Below are 9,062 nucleotides of genomic sequence, written 5' to 3' on the forward strand. Positions count from 1 at the left end.
AATGAAGGAATGAAAACCCAAAATCCCTGTAAATGTTCATTAAAACTAATAAAATTTAATAATAATAATTTTTAAAAAAACAAAAACAAAAAGAAAAAAAAATCATAGGGTCGCACAATTTGATGGGTGGAGGGAGAGGTGGGTAAGGGAAATGTGAAAGATTAGGTGTGAAAAACAATGTATATGATCTTTGTAAGTAAACCAATATAAAATAAAAGTATTTAAAAAATAGTCATTTATTTTTGAATGAGATTTTGTTAGTTCCTGACTTTCAAGGAATTTGTTCATTTCACCTGCTTTGTCAAACATAATGAGGTAACGTTTTTGTTTTATAGCTTTCTTATCCTTTTTAAAAGTTTTTGTTTGCATGCAATAATTCATATACATCATGTTTTGTGTATTCACTTTGTGTTTTGTACGATCATTTATATACATTGTACTTTATACACTTAATTTCCTTTGCTCTTTGCTTATTATCAGCCTGTATTTTCAAACCCCTTTTTCAGCATTTCATACCTCATTCCACCCACTAACCTTTACTATACCTATGACTTTTCTCCCTTCACCTTTACCCCTCTACTGTCCTTCCACTTTTGAACATTTATTCATGATCTTGCTCAGTTATCTAACTTCCTCCTATTTTTTACAACAGTAGCCTTACACAATATTTATCCTTATATAACAGATATTTCACTTGGCGTAGTACTCTCTCAAGTTATAAAGCTTTTTATGAAGGCATTGTTCCTTAGTGTTGCCTAGTATCCAATTGTGTGACTGTACCACAATGTCTCAATCCATTTGTTTGTTGATGGGCATTTATTTTGTGTTGTTTCCATTTTCTTCCTATTGTAAACAATGCTGCCATGAACATATGTGTACAAATATCTATTCTTCTCTCAGTTTTGATTTCCTTGTGATGTATTCCTACTGGTAGAATAGCTGGGTCATAGGGATTTTAGATTTGGAAAAAACATTTGTCAATGACATTTCTAATAAGGGTGCATAATCAAAGTTTACAGAATACTACAGAGTCTCCACAAAACAAAAAAAAAGTCAAATGACTTGTTAGCAAAATGGGCAAAAGACATGAAAAGACTTTTCACTAAGGAGAACATTCAGATGGCCAAGAAACATATGAGGAAATGATCAAAATCACTAGCAATCAGAGAGATGCAAATCAAAACAACAATAAAATACCACCTCATTCCAGCAGCAGTAGTCATTGTTGTTGATGGGTACCACTGAGTCAATTATGGCTCATAGCGACTCTATGAACAAAAGGTCTGAATCCTGTTCTGTCTTTCTATCCTGTACCATCTTCACACTTTCTAACACACAAGAGCCCATTGTTCAATTACTGCATCAATTCACCTGGTCAAGGGTCTTCTTCTCCTTCACTGAACTTCCTCCCTTATTGTTTTTCCTCATTTCAACTGACTTCCAATCGGAGCTCTACCACTACACTATTATGACTATTGTTTCTCCTCTAGTTTTCATAGGGTTTTCAAAGGCTTATTATTTAAGAAGTGGGTGCCAATCCTGCTTCCTAGTGCCGTAGCAAAATTTAATAGAATGCTATTGGTGTTATGTGCCACTGAGTAATCGTGACTCATAGAAACCCGATGTACAACAGCTCTGAACCTTGCCCTGTCTTCAGCTAGTCTCACTGACTCAGACACACCTAATCCTGTTGTACCAGTTACCATGTCAATCCATGATATTTGCATTTTTCTTTCTTGCACTGTCCCTCCATCCTTCCAAGTATGATGTCCTTCTTCAAGGACTGGTCTCTTCTGGACAGGTGCTCAAAGTATGTAAGATGGAGCTTCAAAATCCTAGCTTCCAAGGAGGAATTGTTTCACCCTCTCCAAGACAGACCTATTTGTTCTCCTGGCAGTCCACATTCAATATTCTACTCAAGCACCACCACTCAAAAACATCAACTAATTCTTCTTCTGTCATTCTAAGTCATTGTCCAGCTCTCTGATGCATATTAAGTAATTGCAAAGGAAAGGATAAAAGAAGAATAGATGCTTTCAAGTTGTAGTGCTGGAAAAGAGTCTTAAACATATCACGGACTGCCAAGAAAACAAATCAGTCTGTCTTGGAGAGGGTGAAACCAAGTCTTTCCTTGGAGGCTAGGATTCTGAAGCTCTGCCTCACTTACTTTGGGCATGTGGCCAGGAGAGATCAGTCCTTGGAGAAGGACATCATGCTTAGAAGTGTGGACAGACAGTGCAGGAGAGGGAGACACCTGATGAGACAGATTGATACAGTGACTGGTGCAATGGGTGTTGGAGTGTCAGAATTAATAAGAATGGCTCAGGACAGGGAAAGGTTCAGAGCTGCTGTACCTAGGGTCTCTATGCATCACAGCCAGCTCAACGAATAATATTCTATGCCAGATTTGGAAGCAAGAGTTGCATCCACTTCCTAAACAACTTGCCTCTGGAAACTATGAACTTTGATAATTTTTTGAATGTTTTCGAGAGGCTTCAGAGCTTTTTTGTTCATAGAGACACTATGAGTCATACTCAATTCGAAGGCAATCAACAACAACAACAACAACATAGCCTAGATCAGGCACAGCTTAGTGTGTAGACTGACATCATTGCTTTTCAGCACTTTTGAGAAGTTCCTCACCACAGACTTCCCCAGTGCAATTTGTCTTTTGAATTCCTGACTGCTGGTGTCAAGAGTGTTACTTGTGGAACTGAGCAAGCTCAAACAAACTCAATCTCTTTTCCATCCATTATGGTGCTGCCAACTGGCCAAGTGGTAAGACTCTTTATCTTCTTGATGTTAAGATTTAAAATTCATAGTGAAGACTACAGTCCTTGACCTTTCTCTGAAGCAAACACTTCAGGTCCACCTCAGTTTTGTCAAGTAAAATTATGTCATCTGCATGACATAGGTTTTTGATGAGTCCTTTGAATTCTGATGCCACATTCCTCTTCATAAAGTCCAGGTTCCTGAATTATCTGTTCTACTTACAAATTAAAAAGGTATGGACACAGGACATATCCGGACACACATCTTTCCTAATACTGAACCATACAGTATTTCCTTGCTCTGTTATTATCTCTTTCTCAAGTTCAAGTACAGGTTTCACATAAGCACAATCAAGTGTTCTGGGATTCCCTTTGTACTCAAGGTTAGCCACTATTTGCTATGGTCCACACAATCAAATGTCTTTGCATTCTCAACAAAACGCAAATAGACATTGTTCTGGTAGTCTTTGTTTTCAGCCAAGATCCATCTAACATTGGAGACAATGTCTCTTGTGCCACAGTCTCCTCTAAACCCAGCTAGTGTTTCTTGTAGTTCTTTATTAATGTACTGTTCAAGTTGCTCTTGGATAATCTTTAGCAGGATTTTTCTAATGTGTGATATTATTCCTAAATTTCTATACTCTGTCAAATCACCTTTATTCGTTATAGGAATAAATATGGATCTTTCCAGTCAGTTGGCCAGGTTGTTGTCCTCTAGCCTTCTTGGTACAACCTGGAGAGCACATCCAGGGCAGCATCTCTTTGTTGAAATAGACAGCGCAGGAGGGGAAGGCCCTCTATGAGGTGGATTGATTCAGTGACTGGGATAATTGGGATGGGAGTGTCAGAGATAGTGCGATTGTCACAGGAGAGAGCAGAGTTTAGGTCTGTTGTACATAGGGTCGCTATTAGTCGCAAGCGACTCGATGGCACATAACAACAACAACATGTTATCAATTCCTGGCGCATTTATTTATTTATTTATTTATTTATTGTCAATTTCTTCAGAGCAACTTGAACTTGCTCCTTCATCTCCACTATCTCTTGATCATATGCTGTTTCTTGAAATGATTGTTTTAGCCAATTCTTTTTTGATACATTGACTCTGTCTACTCCTCCCATGTTATTTTAATGCTTCCTAGATCATTTAATATTCTGCCCATAGTATACTCAAGTAATGAAACTTGAGGCTTGAATTTTATCTCAGTTCTTTCCATTTAATAAATGCTAAAATACTGATTTTTTTATTGTTCCACTCTACTAAATTGGCCTACTAACTCTAACGGTTTTTTGTTGAGTCCTTAATGTTTTCTGTGTATACCATCTAGTCATCTGCATGTAGCAACAAATTAACAATCTCTTTGAAGATTTTAATGCCTTTTATTTTCTTCTCTTGTTGTATTCCCCTAGCAAGCTGGATTTCTCTACAGTAACAAAGAAAACACAGATAAGGAATCTAAGAAAGTGATACCATTTACAATAGCCAACCACAAATTGAGATATTTAGGAATAAAATAACCTAGAGACACACAACATCTTTACAAAAAAACCCTACAGAATATTACTATGTAACACAATAAATATTTTTGTTCATGGATAGGAAGACTAAATATAGTAAAAAAATCAAAATCTTATCAAAAGTATCCACATGTTTAATGTAATCCCAATACAGATACCAAATTCATTTCTCAAAGAGATAGAAAACACAGTAAGTTTATTTGGAGAGGAAAGATACTTCAAATAAGGAAAATACTTGTGAAAAACAAGAATGAAGTAGAAGTGGGAAGCATAGAACTTACCAATCTCAATAACTAATACAGAGCTGTAATAACCAAAACATCATGCTACTGGAACAATGACAGATACATAGGCCAATGGACATTAGAATCAAGAACTCAGAAATTAAGCTATCTATCTATAGTCAACTGACATTTGACAATGTAACAAAACCTATCAAATGGGGAAACAACAACCTCTTCAACTAAAGGTGCTGGCAAAACTGGACCGCTACAGTACTGTAGAAAGCTAAAGCAGGATGCATACCTCTCACTATTTTGTCATTGTTAAGTGCCATCAAGTCAAGCATGACTCATAGGAATGCTATGAACAAAAGACCTGAACCCTATTCTAGAATTATCATAGTTTCTCTGTATTCATAGAGATTGCAGAGGCATATGGTTTAGGAAGTAGATGCCACTCCAGCCTTCAAATTTGAATCAATCTGGAAGCTCCATCAAATACTGTCCATGATTGGTAACTATTATGTTAACTGACACACTAGTGGCACAGTGTTCAGCATCACAGCAACCCCATGTTACTTCAATAGAGCAAATTGACAGAACAGTACTGTATCACTTAGAAGAATGTTCATCACATACACAATTAAGACCAGGCCCAAGGCTGCAGGCCTGAGTGCCTAGCCTCCTTTTAAATACAAGGCCCACCCACCAGGTCCTGTTTGACTCTAAACCAAGTGTCTTCCAGCCCACAACTCTTTGTTAGCTAAATCCAGAAAATCCAATCAGCTCACACCCAATTGTGAACAACAACAACAACAACAAAACCCATCAAACAGTCCACACCTAACCCTCACCAAGACAAGAGAAATCACCCTTCAGAATCCAACCACTTCACACATGAGCTTAAGGTGGACCAGAGACGTTGGGGTAAAGCTGCAGACCATAAAGATCATAAGAGACAAGTAGGAACAAGTTTAAAAGTCCTAGCTCATGGTATAAAAATGTTGATAAATACAGTCAGACATACACAACCAGGATAGGATAAAATTGATGAATGGTAACTTCTAAAGATTAAACACTTGTGAATATAAAAAAATATTTTCCAAAAGATTGAAAAGAAACCCTACTAACTGGGGAAAAAACATTTAGCAATACCATTTCAGACAAGGGTTTACAGAATCTACAGGGCCTCCACAAAAAAAAAAAAAAAAAAAAGATTGATAACCCAATTACAAAAAGGGCAAAAGACATGGAAAGACTTTCCACAAAGGAGAATATTCAAATCCCCAATAAACGCATGACATGAAGAACTGGTCAAAAGGGAGGTTCAAATCAAAACCACATGAGACATCATCTCACTCCAGTAGCAGTTGCAAAGTTTAACAGGACAGCAAATAGCAAATGCTGGAGAGGATGTGGCAAGATAGGAACTCTTATACACTGTTGGGAATTCAAAATGATACAACCACTCTGGACAGCAATTTGACATTTTATGAGTCAGTTATTTCACTGCTTGGAATATACCTGAGAAAATTAGAATTGGGACACAAATTGAGATTTGCACACCAATGTTCATAGCAGCATTATTCATCATCTCAATAACATGGAAACAGGACAAATGTCCAATCACAATTGAATGGAGAAATTATGGTACATTCACATGTTGCTATGAGGCATGCAAGAGTAGTAATTTTGAAAAATCACTACATAACTTGGGAGAGACTGGAAGCAGTATGCTGAGTGAACTAACTTAGTCCTGTAAAAATAAATGCTGTATAAAACCATTATTGTAGAAATAGATAACTAGTAAAATGTGTATGAAGATCTCAGCTGAGTAGGATAAGAGAAGAAGAGTGAAGATGAGAAGGGGAGTAATCTTAGGGTTCCACAATGTGATGGGTAGAGGGAAGGGTGTGTAAAGGAAATGGGAAAGATCCAGTGTGAAAAACAAAGTATACAAAACTTGTACAAACCAGTGTAAAAAAATTAAAAAAAATATATTAAAAAACCTGAAGAGAGGATGAAAGGCACCCAAGCGTTGAGGACTCTCCTTCATAGGGTTGCTATGAGTTGCCTGCGATTCGACGGCACTTAACAACAACAACAACAACAATATATAAAAACAGATATGGTAAAATAGCAAACAAAGAAGTCAGAGGAAAAAAAGCCAGAATAGAGATTGCAATTAATTTTTAATAAATTTTTAAAATTTTAATGAAAGTTTACAGAAAATTTAGATTTTTATTCATTCAGAGTTGCAGTTTACCCCTTCATTCCCTTCCCCCACCCCCAGTTAATTTTTAAAAAAAAAATTCATTCATTGTTGCACAGTTACCTCCCCCAATCCTCTTTGCAATGTACCTTTTATTCTGAGCTGTAGTCATAAGTAAAATGCCCAATCATAAATTCCTTTTAAATAGTTCTTTCCTTCATCTGTTTCTTATCTATTCACTTTTATCCTATTCTCCTCCCAAGCCCCTAGACCTGCATTTTAGTGGTGGTGCTATGCAGTATTTGTGCTTTTGTTGGGTGACCTTGGAGGAGTATGGAACTCTTATGTACTGCTGGTGGGATTGTAAATTGGTACAACCACTATGGAAGGCAGTTCAGTATTAACTCAAATGGTTGGATATAGAAATTCCTTATAACTCAGCTATTCTGCTTTCTTAACCTTTTAATGTCTCCATGATTTGTAATAAAATTCTGTATCTCATCCCCGATACTAGAAACTTATTTATTGCTTCGTCTGACATGCTTTGGACATGTTACATGGAGGGACTACTCTTTGGAGAGGGACGTCATGCTTGGGAGGGTGGAGGGATAATGCAGGAGAGGAAGACCATCGATGAGGTGGGTTGATTCCGTGACTGGAGTAATGAGTGTGGGTGTGTCAGAGACAGTGAGGTTGGCACAGGACAGAGCAGAGTTTAGAGCTGTTGTACATAGGGTCACTATGAGTCACAGGCATTCAACGGCACATAACAACAACAGTTGGACTAGAACTGGGTTTGCCAAGTAATATAGTAAAACTTTCATATAAGCAAGTCATATGATTCTTCCTCTATTCAATTCTGGGGTTGTTGTGCAAAGTAGCCTTAGATAACATACAAAGAAATGGGCACAGTAGTTATATTCCAATATTGTATTTTCCTAAGCAGATTGTTGTTATTACATGCTGAGGAGTTGAATACAACTCAGTGGCTCTATGAACAACAGATCTGTGCCTTTTCCTATCCTGTACCTAACAGTATCTGGCATCTTGAAGTCTGTTGCTGCAGGCACTGTGTCAGTCCACCTTGTTGAAGGTCTGTCTTCCTCTCCTTCTTCGTCTTTCTACTTTCCCAAGAAGGAAGTCCCTTTCCAAGGAATAACCTCTCCCAACCACATGCCCAAAGTTAGGAAGATGATGCTTCTTAGAGGGCAATATTTGACTCATGGGATATAGTTTACTGACTATAGACTCGAAGCTTACACACTTCATTAATCTTTTAAAAATACTAGCTTTAACAAATGATTTTTTAAAATTCTTTGCTTCCAATTTAAACACTTTCTCTCTCAATATTTCCTTACTCTCTGCTTGCTACAGATATAACTTACTTTGTTCTTTTTCTACTTTCCTTAGACAAAAATTTGGATGATTAATTTAAGATCTCTTTTCTTTCCTCATTATACTATTAATTTCTATATAGTTTTAACTTAATTCTTTCATAAAGTCTCCCAGTTTTATTATGGCTTATATTCATTTTTCTTCATTAAAATACTTTTAAATTATTTCTTTTAATCCCATGAAACAATAAATATCTAATTTCCAAATTTTAGAAGATTTTTATATATTTTATCATTGCTTTATAGTTCAATTCTAACATGACTAATACAATTTAAGTTATTATAAATTTGTTGAGATTTATCTAACTACCCAGAATAGAATTTATCCAGTGAATATCTTATGTAAATCAAGAAACAATATGAATTCTGCTGTTTGGGAGAGTGTGCTGCAAATGTAAATTTAGTTGCACTGGGCTTTAATGTCATTCAGGCGTTCCATTGACACGATGATAATTTTTTTTTTCACTTGCTCCATGTACACCTCAGAAGATTTTTATACTCATCTTCAAACTTTGCTTCACATATTTTTAAGCACTGAGTATGTAAAAATATTAAAATTATTTTCTCTTTTTAATTTAGTGAAATTACTTTTATCAGTTTTTAATGCCCTTTATTAAGCTTGGAAGCAGGAATGGCATCCACTTCCGTAAATAGCTTGCCTCTGGAAACCCTATGAACCTGAAGGATGAAAGTCACACATGCAAGTGTTGAGAACTCTCGTTCATAGGGTCGCTATGAGTCACCTAGGACTCGACGGCTTTTAACAACCACAATGTCCTTTATTATCCTTATTCATATTTTTGCTCTGAAATCTACTTTCTCTGATATTTACATAGCCAGTTCAGATTCATTTTGCTTAATGTTTTCATGGAATGTATTTATCTTTATATATATATATTTATATATACCTTATACATACATATTTAGTATACATTATATATAATTA

The sequence above is a fragment of the Elephantulus edwardii genome, unplaced genomic scaffold (genome assembly GCF_000299155.1).
Source record: "Elephantulus edwardii isolate Elephantulus edwardi_28Jun2011 unplaced genomic scaffold, EleEdw1.0 scaffold00041, whole genome shotgun sequence".
In the NCBI taxonomy this organism is placed as follows: domain Eukaryota; kingdom Metazoa; phylum Chordata; class Mammalia; order Macroscelidea; family Macroscelididae; genus Elephantulus; species Elephantulus edwardii.